General features: G+C 39.0%; 1 pseudogene; it reads left to right on the top strand.

Moving 5' to 3' along the window:
- Positions 1 to 7,699: 7,699 nt before the first annotated feature.
- Positions 7,700 to 16,827, top strand: part of LOC114896591 — a 129,459-nt pseudogene continuing 120,331 nt past the window's right edge.

Below are 16,827 nucleotides of genomic sequence, written 5' to 3'. Positions count from 1 at the left end.
ACAAGAAGGACACTTCATAATGATGTAGGGATCAATCCAAGAAGATATAACAATTGTAAATATATATGCACTCCACATAGGAGCACCTCAGCATATAAGCCAAATACTAACAGCTATAAAAGGGGAAAATGACGGTAACACAATACTTTTAACACCCCACTTACACCCCACTTACACCAATGGACAGATCATCCAGACAGAAAATCAATAAGGAAACACAGGCCTTAAATGACAGGTTAGACCAGATGGATTTAACTGATACTTACAGGGAATTCCATCTGAAAGCAGCAAGAAAGCATACACTTTCTTCACAAGTGCACATGGAATATTCTCCAGGATATATATTGGGCCACAAATCAAGCCTCAGTAAATTTAAGAAAATTGAAATTATATCAAGCATCTTTTCCAACCACGATGCTATCAGATTAGAAATAAATTACAGGAAAAAGTAAAACTGTAAAAACACTAACGTGGAGATTAAACAATATGTTACTAAACAACCAATGGATCAGTGAAGAAATCAAAGAGGAAATTAAAAAATACCTAGAGACAAATGACAAGGAATACACAACAACCCAAAATCTATGAGATTGTAACATGTGCAGTTCTTACCGGCAGAGAATATATTTGGTAGGAAGTCATAAGAAGTGAGTGCAATTTATACTGCTACTAACTACCCATTGACCTACACAAGTCACTTAAATCACCTTTCATACCACACAGTGTAGAAAAGATACTCAAGTAAAAACACCAACTGATTCACCCCATAAATGAATATAGAAGTCCAGGATAAATATTTGCACAAATATTTAGTTTGACATGCAAATGTTTTTATATTTTCTATTTGTAATACAGTCATTTGAAATTGAGAGATTTTACATATAAATTTGGATCTCTAGAATCTCTTGCAAACTCAGAAGATCTAGTAACAAACACCTCAATCTATCATGATTATAATTTGCTGGAACTAAATATAGGCTGCTCTCTTTAGAATGACATTCACTCTGCACTCATTCACTTAACAAATATTTGCTGACTATCTACTATGTGCCATCACTCTTCTAGGTGCTGAGCAAAAAGGAAATCAGCTCACTGCTCTCATGGCACTTACATACTCATTAGGAGAGACAGAAACAAAGCTTGCCAACAAACATCCTAGTAAAACATGTTAACGTGGTAAATGCTCTGATTAAAATGATATAGGACAATGGGACAGAAAGTAACTTTGCCCAAATTCTACCTTCTCAATGATGCATTCCTGAGTGATGATTTAATACTGTAATCTAGGAGTCTTCAAATTACAGCCCATCAGTTTAATCAGGCCAACTGCTTGCTTTTGTAAAGCTTTATTGGAGCATAGCCATGCCCATTCATTGACATATTATCTGTAGCTCTCTGAGTTATAAGCAGAGACCCTACAGTCTGCGAAGTCTAAAACATTATCTGGCCCTTTACACACACAAAAAATTGCTGACTCCATTCCTGTTGGTACTCTCAATCCCCTATAACTTCCCCAGCTATTTTTCTCACAGCTCTATCACCTCTAAAATTCTATTTACATGTTTATTTTATGGCTGATCGTCTATTTTTTCTTTACATTCAGATGTTAACACCATGAGAGCAAAGATCTTAATTTTGTTCACATACATATCCCACGTGATTGGAATACGGTAGGTACTCAATGACTATTTGTGGAATGATTGAAAGGCTAGAGAAATAAGCAGTGTATAGCATACAACCATGGAAATCATAGTGAAGAATTTGGATTATATTCTAAATTTTCGGACAGTCACTGTAAGGTTTTAAACAGTGGAGTTACATGATGGATCCAGACTACTATGGTCTTATGACTTTTTACATTCCTTACCCTGCACTGACTCAGGCCTATTCATCTGTGTTACTTCCCTGACTTACACTCCAGATCTCAGTCCAGCAAATAGTCCATGAATGAGAAATGATTACAGTAATGGAATCTCAAAAGACTAGTGTTCAATGACTCGACCCCAGAACATCCCTCTGTGGGCAGAAGCCCCAGGGAAAGATGGGTTTCCTGGCAAGCTCTGCACGGTACTTCAATAACAACGTTAAATAGCAAGCTCAGTGATTTTGGAACAGAGAGATTTTATGGGAGTTTTGTAAGTTTTACACATTACATTTGTTATAATGTTTATAAGTTGTCTTCTGAGAATACACAAAGATGTTATTGTAACCAAAGTACAATAAAACCCAGCTTACCAATCAATATATCAGAGTGCACTGGTGTGCCACCCATGGGTTACAGGTGCGCTGAGATATCAATGCCTCACAACAGTGGGGGTGACCAGAGCCTTCCCCCTCAGTCAGTCATGCCCTTATCCATTTATCCTGATATGTTATAGAATTATTATCATTTTATATGAGTGTCAGAAGGTTAAGAAGTCTTGCAATGGACAACAGTAATAATTTGTTAATGATACTTGTTTTCCAAAAGACAAAAAAGTCATTGAGTCTGTGGCTACTGCTGAGATTATGAAGCTCATTAGGACAACTGGAAAAAGATTTCCTAAGTATATTTCTATTTTTCATGAATTTACAAACTAGGGGAAGCACAAATAAACAATAAGGAACACTGATATAAACGAGTATCCAAGGAAGCCTTGGACTAACTTCATTTGGGGGATTAAGGCGAGACTCAGGAAGAAAATGGAATTTGAGCTAAACACTGAAGAGTGAAGACTTTTTCATGAGGTAGAGGAAAGGTGTCTGCTAATTGACTCTGTATTGCTGCCCTGGAGATTTAAGATAATTTTCACATCCTTTGGAATGAGGACCAAGGTGAGAATAATTTTCACATTCTCAGGTTGGTCCAAGAATGAATCCCAAACCTGGATGTAACAATTCCTTCATCAAGCAGTGTGAAATGGTTTCCCATTTACACCTCCTTATGGCTGGGCTTCTCAGAACCAAATCACTAGGAGTCCCCCTAGTAAAGAACTTCTATGTCTACCGTGGAGCAGCCTCATCGGTCTCACACCAGAAGTGAGGGTTGTGGAAAGTAGAACTAAACTAAACTAAACTATCTAAATAAGAAAACGCCAGTTCAATTCATTGGGAGTTAGAGACTGGTGATCTGGGGAATATTTAGCCATAGTCTAGAAATCATACGCACACCCCCCAAAAAACACTTCCTAGAGTATCACTTGGCCCTTGTTGATTATTTTCAAAGAAAAACAACAGATCCAAAGTTTTCAAGTGTCAAACAACAAAACTGTGTAATTCAGAGGTTCCCAGATTCCCTTGGTTTACAGGACACTTAGTGTCTCAGTAATATTTCCATGATGTTTGATAGGCCAAAAGCAACACCTAATCATTCTGTTTATGAAGTAGGTAGGTTCAGACAACTTAATAATTTATGTCTTAACAACTTAGTAACTTTTGAATAAACAATACATATAAATTAAAAGAGAAAAAGAATATGTTTCATTTTTAAATAGCCACAGTTACACACTAAATGGATTTGTGCTCCTGGAACTTTTTTTTTTTTAATAAAATTATTTATTTATTTACTTTTGGCTGCGTTGGGTCTTCGTTGCTGCACGCAGGCTCTTCTCTAGTTGTGGCGTGCGGGGGATACTCTTCGTTGCGGTGCGCGGGCTTCTCATTGCAGTGGCTTCTCTTTGTTGCAGAGTACGGGCTCTAGGCACGTGGTCTTCAGTAGCTGTGGCATGTGGACTCAGTAGTTGTGGCTCGCAGGCTCTAAAGCACAGGCTCAGTAGTTGTGGTGCACGGGCTTAGTTGCTCCACAGCATGTGGGATCTTCCCAGACCAGGGATCAAACACATGTCCCTTGCACTGGCAGGCAGATTCTTAATCACTGCACCACCAGGGAAGTCCCCAACTCTTGGAACTTATCAGATCAAGGCATCAGATTGGATGCTGCCACCCTCCTTTCCCATTCCATGTTGATTTTTGTTCAGTATTTATTTTTTGTCAGAACAATCAATGAAAACCCAGCTTCTTAAAGATATGACATCATCGACAGAAATGGAGTACAAACTAATGTAGGAATATTAACTGCCTTAAGCTAGTAGTTCACATCATATCTGACAGATGCTGTGTTTTGCAGTGTTTTCCTTATAAATTTAAAATCCGGAGAATGTAATCCCAAAGAGATTTTGATACACAGCCAATCAGAATTGTGTTTCTGAAGGGCCATGAATACATTAGAGTTTTAGATATGCATGTTTATTTTCCATGGGCTTGGTTTTCATTTCAGGGATAAATAACCACTTGAGCCTCATTTTGTTGTTGTTGTTTTGGATACTAAAAATACAGCTTCAATTTATTTCTCAAATCTCCCAAATATCTTTCTACCAAACACTATTTTTTTTTTTTTTTTTGCGGTACGCGGGCCTCTTACCACTGTGGCGTCTCCCGTTGCAGAGCACAGGCTCCAGACACGCAGGCTCAGTGGCCATGGCCCACAGGCCCAGCCGCTCCGCGGCACGCGGGATCCTTCCGGAGCGGGGCACGAACCCGAGTCCCCTGCATCGGCAGGCAGACTCTCAACCACTGCACCACCAGGGAAGCCCTACCAAACACTATTGATTTGCTGCATATTTAAAAGCACAAGGGGAGCAGTCCAAGGACTTTTTGTGTGTGATCACTCACCCCTAGTAAATATGTTCAGTAGAGACATTATTTTTATAGAGGGTGTCTTTAAAATGGAGTAATATGCACTTTCCCCCAAGTTTTCTATTATCAGACCCTTTACCCAAACATCTCTGATTAATACCTAGCTAACATCATCGTACTTACATATAACAAAAAAAGTTACCACGAAACATGCAATTGGAGCACAGGCAGGAGATAGCAAAATGTGGCAGAGATATTGAATAAAAAGAGGTAAAAATGTACAGAAATCTTCAATCACTAAATATTGCATCATAAATTGAAAGGATCCAAAGCCATTGCCACAAGAAACAACTTATGAAAGTTTGTTCATAACTAAAATTGTCTGAGAATACATATAGAGATGTGTATACATAGATACACATGTATGTATATACATATATACACACACACACACAGATACATAGGTGTGTACGCATTTCCTGGGGGGACCCAAATTTAAGACCAACAAGAGGAGATCTGAGACCATTCAAGAGTTAATATATTAATACATTGTAGAGTCACTACATTAGCCAAGAAAGAATTATCCTCATTTTACAGATGAGGTAAGTACTTTGAAACATGATTCCATCAATAAGTTGTAACGAATCCACTAGAATAGGCCTGCAAGTACTTAGGGTATTCATCTTTTAACCAAGACAGGCTATGATCTGCAATCTCCTAGCCTAACCAATGTTAAGAATGGCTGGGTATCACGTTGCAAACTAAGATCTTTATACAGATTTGTCTGTGATGTCAAGCAAGAACGTGTGGCTGTGCTCTACATAGGGTCACTGAAGAATCCTGGTTTATTGTTCCCATTCTTTTATCTTTAACAGAAAAAGAAGCTAGTACTCTCTTAAGGGCTCTGTATTGCATCTCCCTTGGACACAATAACAGGACAAGCCAATGAGGCTAATCACCTCCAGGGGAATGGAGAAGATACTCAGGTAATTTAAAGAGCTGTCAGTAGTGGGGGAGAGACAGAGAGTGGAAAACTAGTGAAGAGTTTCAAGTCCTCCTCTTTATGTACTTGATACAAAAGATGAGAAACATTCACAGCCCTCATGGAGGCTGCCGGGCATTGCTCAGCACCGGCAAGCTCCATTCACAAGTAGTTGCACAGTGGGGCTGCCATTTTCTATATGAACAATTCCAACTGCAGTTGTGCAATGCTGCAGCTCTGGTGGGCTTCATGATGTGGAATAATTGCCTCTAATATTAGCATTTCTAAAAGAAACGTATCATATTTTATATTTTAACTGAAGAATAAGGTACGATGTTTCACACAAACTAGAGCGCCAAATAAACAGAGACTTGAAGGAAAAAAGAAATCCTATAAATTTATTTTTAACCTGAAAAACTGTGTTCTGTTGATTTTATTCTTTAAACAGATCTTCAAGTTGTCAGCTTTCCATCTGCACTGTATCTTTGAAATATTATAACACTACACCAGCATCTTGCCTCATCCTAAGATTCAGAATAGATGAAAAATAATTTTTTAAGTATTAAAGAGTAATCCCAATTCCTTAGCTTCCTACATTTCCTTTAAAAGACCAATTTCCTATCAATTTGCAGAAACATATAAATGTACATCAATTTGCAGAAACATATAAATGTACACATAATAGCTGGTATGCTTTCTTCACTACCATTGATCAATCTGACTCTAGGCATTATATACCATCTATTCACTCAGTCCATCTCCCAAACAAAATGAATACATTTATTATTAAAGTCTAAAATTTTAATAATTATACCAAGGTAGAAATTGAAAAATAGCTTGTCACCATTAACCACTCTTAAGGACACAAAATATTTCCGTAACTCTGTGAGGACAAACCTTTCAGTTTTGTCTCTTTTCAAACAAGTTTAAGATTTTGATTGCAAATAATCTGTAGAAACCCTAGTAGGGATATGCTGAGTGCAGATACATGGTGCTGGATTTATTTGAATTCAATTCAAATACAGAATTGATCTTCCTTCCTGGCAGTTTTCTGAAATGTACATTACGGCTTTGTTTAGTTAAACCAGTTATGACACTTGAGCCTCTGAAATGCTAATATACCTGTACCCAGCCTTTGAGTGTGTTGATTTTGCTTCTTTGGTGGAATAAGTCTCAATCCCTTTCACGCAGAAAACCAAGATGAGCAGATATCTGTATAATGTATATGTTAATTAAAACATATTGTTCCCTGGGGGCTGGGGAGCAAAGAACGTGTTACTGTGAGCATTTTAAGATAGACATTCACTCATATCAAATTCAAGAGCAATAGGGCAGGATGGTATATTGCTAGATGCTCAAAAGTGACGTGTTATAATAATACAGTTTAAAAAATAAGAGAAAGTCATGCTTTAAAAGATCAACTTGGATGCCTTAAGGTAACAGAAATGTGGTTTCTGTCAAATATTGTGTCACCAAGGTGCTTTAATTGCTTAACCTGACAAATTTTCTTCACAGCTATACTCAGCTCATGGTTGATGGATTTATATTACCATAAAGAATTAGCTTTTTCATATGAGCTGAGAATCATCATTACACTGTCACCATTCTGCCCACTAGAAAACCACGGGCTTGCAGATTAAGAGACAAAAGCCAGTGTGTCCCAGTTGCTGCTCTACTTTCATGCCAGCTCAATACACACAGCAAGCAATGCCTGTCCGTAAAGACAATGCATCAGAAATCCTCTGGGCTTCAGGCAGCCATCCCAGAACATGTGCACATCCAGCTTGCTTTTCATCTGGTCATTGGTCCAGTTCCCAAATTTTGAGAAACCTTTTGTTTGTTTTTGTTCTAGTGTTGGTACCTGTCCCCCAGATAGCCATCAAGAATTCTGGGTTGGAACTGCCAACAAAGTCACTCTTCTTTAGACTAGCATGACCTTGCTGGTACCTCCACAATCCGCACCCAGTAAGTCCGTTCCTTGCTTTGAAGAGTGAGATGTCCGATAAGCGTGTGTGTCTTAGAAAGAAAACACAAGGGATGCCACAAAGTTTCAAAGTGACCTACAGTTTTATTTAAGAGGTAGTGAGTATTTAGCCCATGATTATGGCCAGGGTGCTTTTGGAAATATGTATTGTGGGCTGCATGTTGGCATCAACCAAAAACACAGAAGTGATGTGCCATTTGCTGTGCCCTGTCTCAGCCTTGCCCGTGCTGGTCCTGTCTAAAGCTCATCATACTGAGGAAGTTTCTGAACTTCCTTTGGTGGCTGAAGATAAAGCTGAAGGCTACCAGAAGACCAAGGAGGTTATCTTGCTTCTTAAGAAGCTTAGGGCCTGGAATGATATCAAAAAGGTCTATGCCTCTCAGCAAATGAGAGCTGGCAAAGCAAAATGAGAAGCTATAATTGTATCCAGCACAGGGAGCCCTGCATTATCAAGGACTTCAGAAACATTCCTACAATCACTCTGCTTAAAATAAGCAAAGCAAACATGTTGAAACTTGCTCCTGGTGGGCATGTGGGACGTTTCTGCATTTGGACTGAAAGTGCTTTCCACAAAAGGATGTGATGTGCGTGGCACTTGATGCGAAGCTGCCTCCCTCAAGAATGACTGCAACCTTCCCATGCATAAAATGCTCAATACAGACCTTAGCAGAATCTTGAAAAGCCCAGAGATCCAAAGATCCAAGAACCACGCAAGAAGATTCATACAGAAGAATCCACTTAAAAATCTGAGAATCATGTTGAAGCTAAACCCATATGCAAAAACCATGCACTGGAACATCATTCCTCACCAGGCTAAGAATCACAAAGTCCAGGTAGACAACACAGCACTAGAAGCCAAATCAGATGAGAAGGGGTTTCCAGGCAAGAAGCCAGTGGTAGTGTAGAAAGAAAAGACTGTTGGTGTTTGAAAGCTTTGGAGGGAAAGAAAAAAAGGCTGTTGCTACCAAGAAACCACCAGCTGAAAAGCCAGCAGAAAAGAAATCCACAGAAGAAGGCTGCTGTATAAACTTAAATTTATTTATTCCATCAAGGTCAAATCATTTTGGACAGCTCATTTTGAATAAAGATCTGATCAAAGAGGCAGTGAGAAACAAACCAAAAAAGATGGGAGGAAAAGTTACAAAGATTGTGAAATCAGAAAAAAAATTATTTACAGATAAAAAGCTGTCTCAATAGATAATGCAAAGGAATATACAGACACACTTAAAATTGTAAGTAAGGGCTTCCCTGGTGGCGCAGTGGTTGGGAGTCCGCCTGCCGATGCAGGGGACACGGGCTTGTGCCCCGGTCTGGGAGGATCCCACATGCCGCGGAGCGGCTGGGCCCGTGAGCCATGGCCGCTGAGCCTGCGCGTCCGGAGCCTGTGCTCCGCAGCGGGAGAGGCCGCAACAGTGCGAGGCCCACGTGCCGCAAAAAAAAAAATAAATTAAAAAATTGTAAATAAGAGAATTTAGTAAGTTAGACAGATAGGAAATCAAAATATTGACGTCATTGGTTCAAGATGGCAACATAGAAAGATCCTGAACTCACCTCCTCTCACAGACACACTGGATCTACAGCTACATATGGAACAATTTCCTCTGAGAAAAACCTAAAAACTAGCTAAACAATGACTACACATCAAGTGAACTACAAAAAACCCCACAATGAAGTGGGTAGGAGAAGCTGAGACACAATCTTGCCATAAAGCCCGCCCCTGGAGTAATGACCCCCATCAGGAGCTTCTCCCTGTAGAGTGAAGGGTTTGAGCCCCACACTGGGCACCCCAACTTTTAAGACCTGCACCTGAGATATGAGCCTCCAAATACCTAGCTTTGAAAACCACTGGGGGTCATGACCACGAGACCCACAAGGCAATAGCAATCTGAGAAACGGCTTTTAAAGGGCTCACACACTCAGTACTCACTCACCCCAGGGAAACAGCTGATCTTGCCCAGATTTTGTATGAAAGAAGCTCACTTGCTTCTCTTAAAGCATCAGCCTGAGGGGCAGGCATCTACATTACCACATACCTAGAAGTCTGCTGGGATCATCTCTGGGGTCAGGGGCTGGTGGGCACCATCTTCACTTACCATCTTCTTTTTCCTTCCAGCGGCACTATCCTTATTCTCCCCCTCTGCCTCACTCCAGCCAGCAGTTACCATCTGCACGCTCTCCCTCTGCCACACTCCAGTGTGCCAGGATCTCTCAGAGGGGAAGTTTTACATGTGTCTGGTTCTCTGGGTTTCTTCTCTGGTTCTCTGGTTTTTGTGGGGCCCACCCTGGGCATGTGCCTTGATCACCTGGCTCCGGAGGTCAGGGGGACAGTCCTGCGGGACTAGAACGATCGGAGGGATGGCTCTTGGCAGTTTACCACCCCCAGGGCACTGCACAGACAGCAGAATGAAACACACTCCCAATCTTTCTGAGAAAGAGGCCTATTTGCTTATCCTGGAGCTTTGGTCTGAGGGTCAGGCTTTTGGTTTGGCACACACCTAGGGGCATGCATAGGGGCTATCGGAAAACAGAGGTCAGTAGAGACAATCTTTGCACTCTCCCTCTGCCTTACTCTAGCTTGCCAGTATTCCCTAGAAAGGAACTTATACCCTTGTCTGGTGCCCCAATTTTAGTGGCTGCTACCAGGGGACAGCTCTACATCACCTGGCCCTGGTGGCCAGCGGGGTTTATGCTCACAGGTCCCACAGGACTAAAAGCAACCGACAAATAATTCTTAAAGAGTGACCACTCCTAGGGCTCAGCAAAAGGCAATAGACCCAGGAGCTCAATCTTTCTGTGAAAGAGGCCTATTAGTTTCTCATCATAGCTTCAGCCTGAGGAGCAGAATTCTAATTAAACACACATCTAACGGCTGACTATAACGCTTTCCAGAGACCTTGGAGGGTCAGCATTATATGTGTGCTCTCCCTCTGCAGTGCTCTTGAGTGCCAGTGTCTCCCACAGGGGAGCTCTGACACACATCTGGCACCCCAGTTTCTATGACTGCCACCCAGGGGACACCCCTTGAGCCCCTGGCCCTGGTGGTCAAGTGGCTTGCGTTACTGGGTCCCAGGGACTGCAACACCCCTGCAGTTCTCGGCAAGCTACACCCCCAGGGCACTGCACAGATAGCAGACTGAAACACACCCCAAGCCTTTCTATGAAAGAGGCCTATTTGCTTGTTCTGGAGTTTCAGCCCGAGGGCCAGGCTTCAGGTTTGGGCACACATTGAGAGGCCTATGGAGGTGCTCTCAGGGAATGTAGGCCAATGGATGCTATGTTTGCACTCTCCCTCTGCCTTGCTACAGTTCCCCAGTATCACCCAGATAGGAGTTTATACACCTGCTTGGAGCATGGAGTTTTGCAACTGACACCCAGGTGACGACTCGAGATGGCCTGGCTCTGGTGGCCAGTAGGTCATATAATTGTGGTCCCACAGGACTATATATATTTGATCATTTTAAAAGCTGCTGCCTTAGGATCTGGCTTGCATCAGCCTGAATCTAGGTGCTGACCGAGATCCTCCCCTGTGGGATACTGACAGGTCCTGGCAAATACTCAACTACTGGAAGCTATTAGAAATAAAATAGGCTGCTGGGACAATCATAAAGGTTTGAAAGATAACCAAGAGCTAGGGAAGGGTTGAACAATAAGGTTAATCTCCTACACAAGGCCACTTCTTCAAGGCTGGGAGATTTGACTGTTTCATCTAATACATAGAAACTAACACAAAGAGTCAAGTAAAATGAAGAAACAAAGGAAATGTTCCAAACAAAATGACAAGATAAAACTCAGAAAGAAACAAAAGAAAACATGTAATGAGACATAGATAAGTAATTCACCTGATAAAGAGTTAAAAGTAATGGTCATAAGGATGCTCACTGAACTCAGGAGAAGAATAGATAAATATGGTGAGAACTTCAACAATGAGACAGAAAATATAACTACCAAACTAAAATTACACCAAAGGGGTTCAACAACAGACTAGATGAAGCAGAAGAATCAGTGAACTTGAAGACGTGGCATTTGAACTCATCCAATCAGAGCAGAAAAAATAAAAAAGATTAAAAATAAAAGTAAAGATAGCTTAAGAGACTAATGAGAAAATATCAAGTAGACTAACATTCACATTATAGGGATCCTAAAAGGAGAGAGGGAGGGAGGGAGGGAGGGAGGGAAGGGGGGGGAGAAAGAGAGAAAGGGGGAGAGAGAGAGAGAGCTGCAAAGGTCCATTTTTATGTTGATTTTTTCAAAAAATACTATAGTACTCCACAATCCATGGTTGAATTCACAGATGTGGAACCATCTATACAAGGGGCTGACTATAAAGTTATATGCAAATTTCTGATTTCATGGGATGTCAACACCACTAACCCCTGCATTGTTCAAGGCTCAACCGTATAACATTTATCAATATTTATTCACCCAGCACAGGAACACCTAAATATATAAAGCAAAATTTACCAGACCTAAAGAGAGAAACAGACAGCAATACAATAATAGTAAAGGACTTTAATGTGCCACTTACATCAATGGCTAGATCATCCAAACAGAAAATCAATAAGGAAACATTGGCCTTAAATGACAGGTTAGACCAGATGAACTTGACGTATACAGAACATTCCATCAAAAGCACATTCTTTTCAAGTGCACATGGAACATTCTCCAGGATAGATCATATATTAGGGCACAAGAGAAGTCTTAATGAATTTAAGAAGACTGAAATCATATAAAACATCTGTTCCAACCACAATGGCAAGAAACTAGAGATCAATTACAAGAAGCAAACTGAAAAAATTCACAAATTGTGAAGATTAAATAACATGCTACTAAACAACCAATGGGTCAAAGTAGAAATCAAAAGAGAAATTTAAAAAAATACCTTGAGAGAAATAATAATGGAAATACAACATACCAAAACAGGGAATGCAGCAAAAGCAGTTCTAAGAGGGAAGTTTATAGGAAAACATGCTTACAACAGTAAACATGAAAAACCTCAAATAATCAATCTAACATGACACTTCAGGGAAACAGAAGAACAAACAAAGACCAAAGTTTGTAGAAGAAAGAAAATAATAAAGATCAGAGGAGAAATAAATAAAATTGAGATTAAAAAAATAGAAAAGATCAATGAAACTAAGAGCTGGTTCTTTGAAAAGATAAGCAAAATCAACAAACCTCTGTCCAGACTCACGAAGAAAAAAAGAGGGCCCAAATAAATAAAATCAGAAATGAAACAGATGTTATCACTGATGCCACAGAAATATAAAGGATAAGAGACTACTATGAACAATTATATGTCAATAAATTCAACAATCTAGAAGAAATGGATCAGTTTCTAGAAACATATACAACCCACCAAGACTGATTCATGAAGAAATAGAAAATTTGAACAGACTGATTACTAGTAAGGAGAGCAAATCAGTAAACAAATACCTCCCAACAAAGAAAAGTCCAGGACAAGATGGCTTCACTGGTGAATTTTACCAAGCATTCAAAGAATTAATACCACCCCTTCTCAAAGTCTCCAAAAAATTAGAAAAGAAGGGAACACTTCCTAACTCATTTTACAAGGCCAGCATTACCCTCATATCAAATCAGACAAGGAATTCAAAAGAAAAAAAAATTACTGTCCAATATCCCTGATTAACATAATACAAAAATCCTCAACAAAATATTAGCAACCCAAATTCACAGTATGATCAAGCTGGATTTATTCTAGAGATGCAAGGATGATTCAACATCTACAAAATCAATAAATGTGATGCACCACATTAGCAAAATGAAGGATAAAAAAATTATATCATCATCTCAATAGAGGGAGGAAAAGCATTTGTCAAAATTCAATATCCATTTATGACAAAAACTCTCAACAAACTGGGTATTGAGGGAACATAACTCAACATAATAAAGGCCATATATAACAAGGCTACAGCTAGCATCATTTCATTATCAGCAGTGAAAAGCTGAAAGCTTTTCCTTTAAGATCAGGAACAAGACAAGGATGCCCACTCTCATCAGTTTTATTCAACATAATATTGGAAGTTCTATCCAAAATAATTAGACAAGAAAAAGAAATAAAAGTCATCCAAATTGGAAAGAGAAGTAAAACTTTCATTATTTGCGGCTGACATATTATATATAAAACACCCTAAAGTCTCCACCAAAATAACTGTTAGAACTAACAGAATAATTCAGTAAAGTTACAGGACACAAAATCAATATACAAAAATTAGCTGCATTTCAATACACTAACAAGGAATAACCAGAAAGACAAATTAAGAAAACAATCCCATTTACAACTGCATCAAAAAGAATAAAATACCTAGGAAGAGCTAGTGGGAAGCAGCCATGTAGCACAGGGAGATCAGCTCAGTGCTTTGTGACCACCTAAAGGGGTGGAATAGGGAGGGTGGGAAGGAGACGCAAGAGGGAGGGGATATGGGGATATATGTATATGTATAGCTGATTCACTTTGTTATACAGCAGAAACTAACACAACGTTGTAAATCAATTATACTCCAATAAAGATGTTAAAAAAAATTATAGCCAAACATATGTCCCACAATTCAATTAAAAAAAAAAACACAACCTAGGAATACATTGAATTAAGGAGGTAAAAGACCTGTATACTGAAATCTATAAAACATTAATGAAAGAAATTGAAGAAGACACAAGCAAGTGGAAAGATATTCTGTGCTCATAGATGGGAAAAATTAGTATTGTTAAATTGCCCATACTACTCAAAGCAATCTACAGATTCAAGGCAATTCCTATCAAAATTCCAATGGCATTTCTCACAGAAACAGAACAAACAATCTCAAAATTTGTATGGAACCAAAAAAGACCCAAAAAACCAAAGCGATCTTGATAAAGAAGAACAAAGCTGGAGGCATCATGCTCCCTGATTTCAAACTATATTACAAGGTTATAGTAATCACAACAGTATGATATTCGCATAAAAACATACACATAGATCAATGGGACCAGAAGTAAACCCATGCCTATATGACAAATTAAGTTATGACAAAGGAGCCAAGAATATACAATGGGGAAAGTCTCTTCAATAAGTGGGTTGGGAAAACCAGATAGCTACATGCAAAATGATGAAACTGGATCCCTATCTTACACCTTACACAAAAATCAACTCAAAATGGATTAAAGTCTTGAATGTAGCCATGGAACTCTAAAACCATGAAACTCCTAGAAGAAAATATAGGCGGTAAGCTCCTTGACATTGGTCTTGCTGATGATTTTTTTGGATCTCTCATCAAAGCAAAAGAAATAGAAGCAAAAATAAACAAGGGGGACCGTATCAAACTAAAAAGCTTCTGAACAACAAAGGAAGCCATCAACAAAGTGTAAAGACAACCTACCAAATGGGACAAAATATTTGCAAATCATAAAGCTGATAATGAGCTAACATCCAAATACATAAAGAACAGATATAACTGAATAACAAACAAAAAACAAAATCCAATTAAAAATTAGGCAGAACATCTGACTAGATCTTTTTTCCCAGAGATCACCTACAGATGGCCAACAGGTATGTGAAAAGATGCTCAACATCACTAATCATCTGGGAAATGCAAATCAAAACCACAATGAGATATCACATACCCACTAGAATAACCATTTTCAATAAAACAATAATAACAAGTGTTTGCAAGGACATGGATAAAAGGGAACACTTGTGCACTGTTGGTGGGAATGTAAATTGATGCAGCCACTATGGAAAACAGTATGGAGGTTCCTCAAAAAATTTAAAATAAAACTGCTATATTCCAGCAATCCACTACTGGGCATTTATTCAAAGAAAAGGAAAACACTACGTTGAAAACATATCTGCACCCCCATGTTCATTGTAGCATTATTTATAATAGCCAAGAAATGGAAACAACCTAGATGTCCATCCATGAATGAATGGGTAAAGAAATTATGGTATATCTATGTAATGGAATATTATTTGGCCATAGAAAAGAATAAAATCTTGCCATTTGTGATAACATGGGTGGAACTTGAGGGCATTATGCTAAGTGAAATAAGTCAGACAGAGGACAAATACCAATGATCTCTCATATATGGAATCTTAAAAACAAAATAAAATATAAACAAGCTCATAGCTTCTGAGAATAGTTTGGTGGTTGTCAGAGGTAGGGTTTTGGGGGGGTGTAAAATGCATGAAGGAAGTCAAAAGGTAAAAACTTACAGTTGTAAAATAAATAAGATCTGGGGATGTAATGTACAGCATGGTGACTATAGTTAATAATACATTATTGTATATTTAAAAGTTACTAATAGAGTAAATCTTAAATGTTCCCATCATAAGAAAAAATTTGTAGCTATGTATGGTGGCAGATGTCAAGTAGACTTATTGTGGTGATAATCTTGTAATACGTACAAATATCAAATCATTATGTTGTATACCTGAAACCAAAAATATATCGACGTCCACTGCCGTTCCTTATACCAACAGAAATATAGTTAGAAATGCAATTTTTAAAATGCCGTTTTAAATAGTAAGCCCCTCCAAATATAGACCTTTCTGTAGGATAATAGTTTATTTAGAGGCAATAAAGAAAACTCAAATAAATGGGAGTGTATCTTAGATGTTTTCCATGACTTCTCCAGACCTACTCTCAATTCTTCTCCAATTCTGGAAGACTGAATTTATGGACTACATAATGGGCTCCCTTGAACTCTGGATTCTGTTGGACATCAGCCAATAAGAGGTAATTGCAGGAGATCAGAGAGCAAAGAGAGAGTATTTATTCATCCACCCACCTCCCTGCTGGATTGCAATGGATTGATTACATCCCTTTAGTGAAGGTTACAGCTTCTGTCAAGTGACTCTCTCATAAGACTAGAGATTCTCCCTCCTGGTTCTGGTTCCCACTCACTCTGTCTCCTGTCCTTTGCCCCTTCAGACATAAGAGAGATACTTGCCCGTGACTGTTGGTTTCCCTTAATCCTGCTCACTTACTTTAAAATATTTTTATTAAACTCAAATTAATCAACTGAGTAAGTTACTTCTTTTCTGCTTAAATTCTGAGAGATCAAGTAATTTGTACAAGTGACCCTAGGAAATGGGACTCTAGTATTGCATTGCTCATATGTTTAAGAAGAACACAAATTACTTTCTTGCTCTAGTAATTGATGACAATGTAATGGATTCACAAATACCCAGATTAACATTTGTGGTAAAGTGTCATGGAGTGAAAATAAAATGTAACACGTTGAGAGATCATGT

The sequence above is a fragment of the Monodon monoceros genome, unplaced genomic scaffold, assembly GCF_005190385.1.
Source record: "Monodon monoceros isolate NGI ecotype Baffin Bay Population unplaced genomic scaffold, NGI_Narwhal_1 Super_Scaffold_16, whole genome shotgun sequence".
Lineage (NCBI taxonomy): Eukaryota > Metazoa > Chordata > Mammalia > Artiodactyla > Monodontidae > Monodon > Monodon monoceros.
The sequence above is the reverse complement of the archived record's forward strand: the minus strand, read 5'-3'. Positions and strand labels throughout refer to the sequence as shown.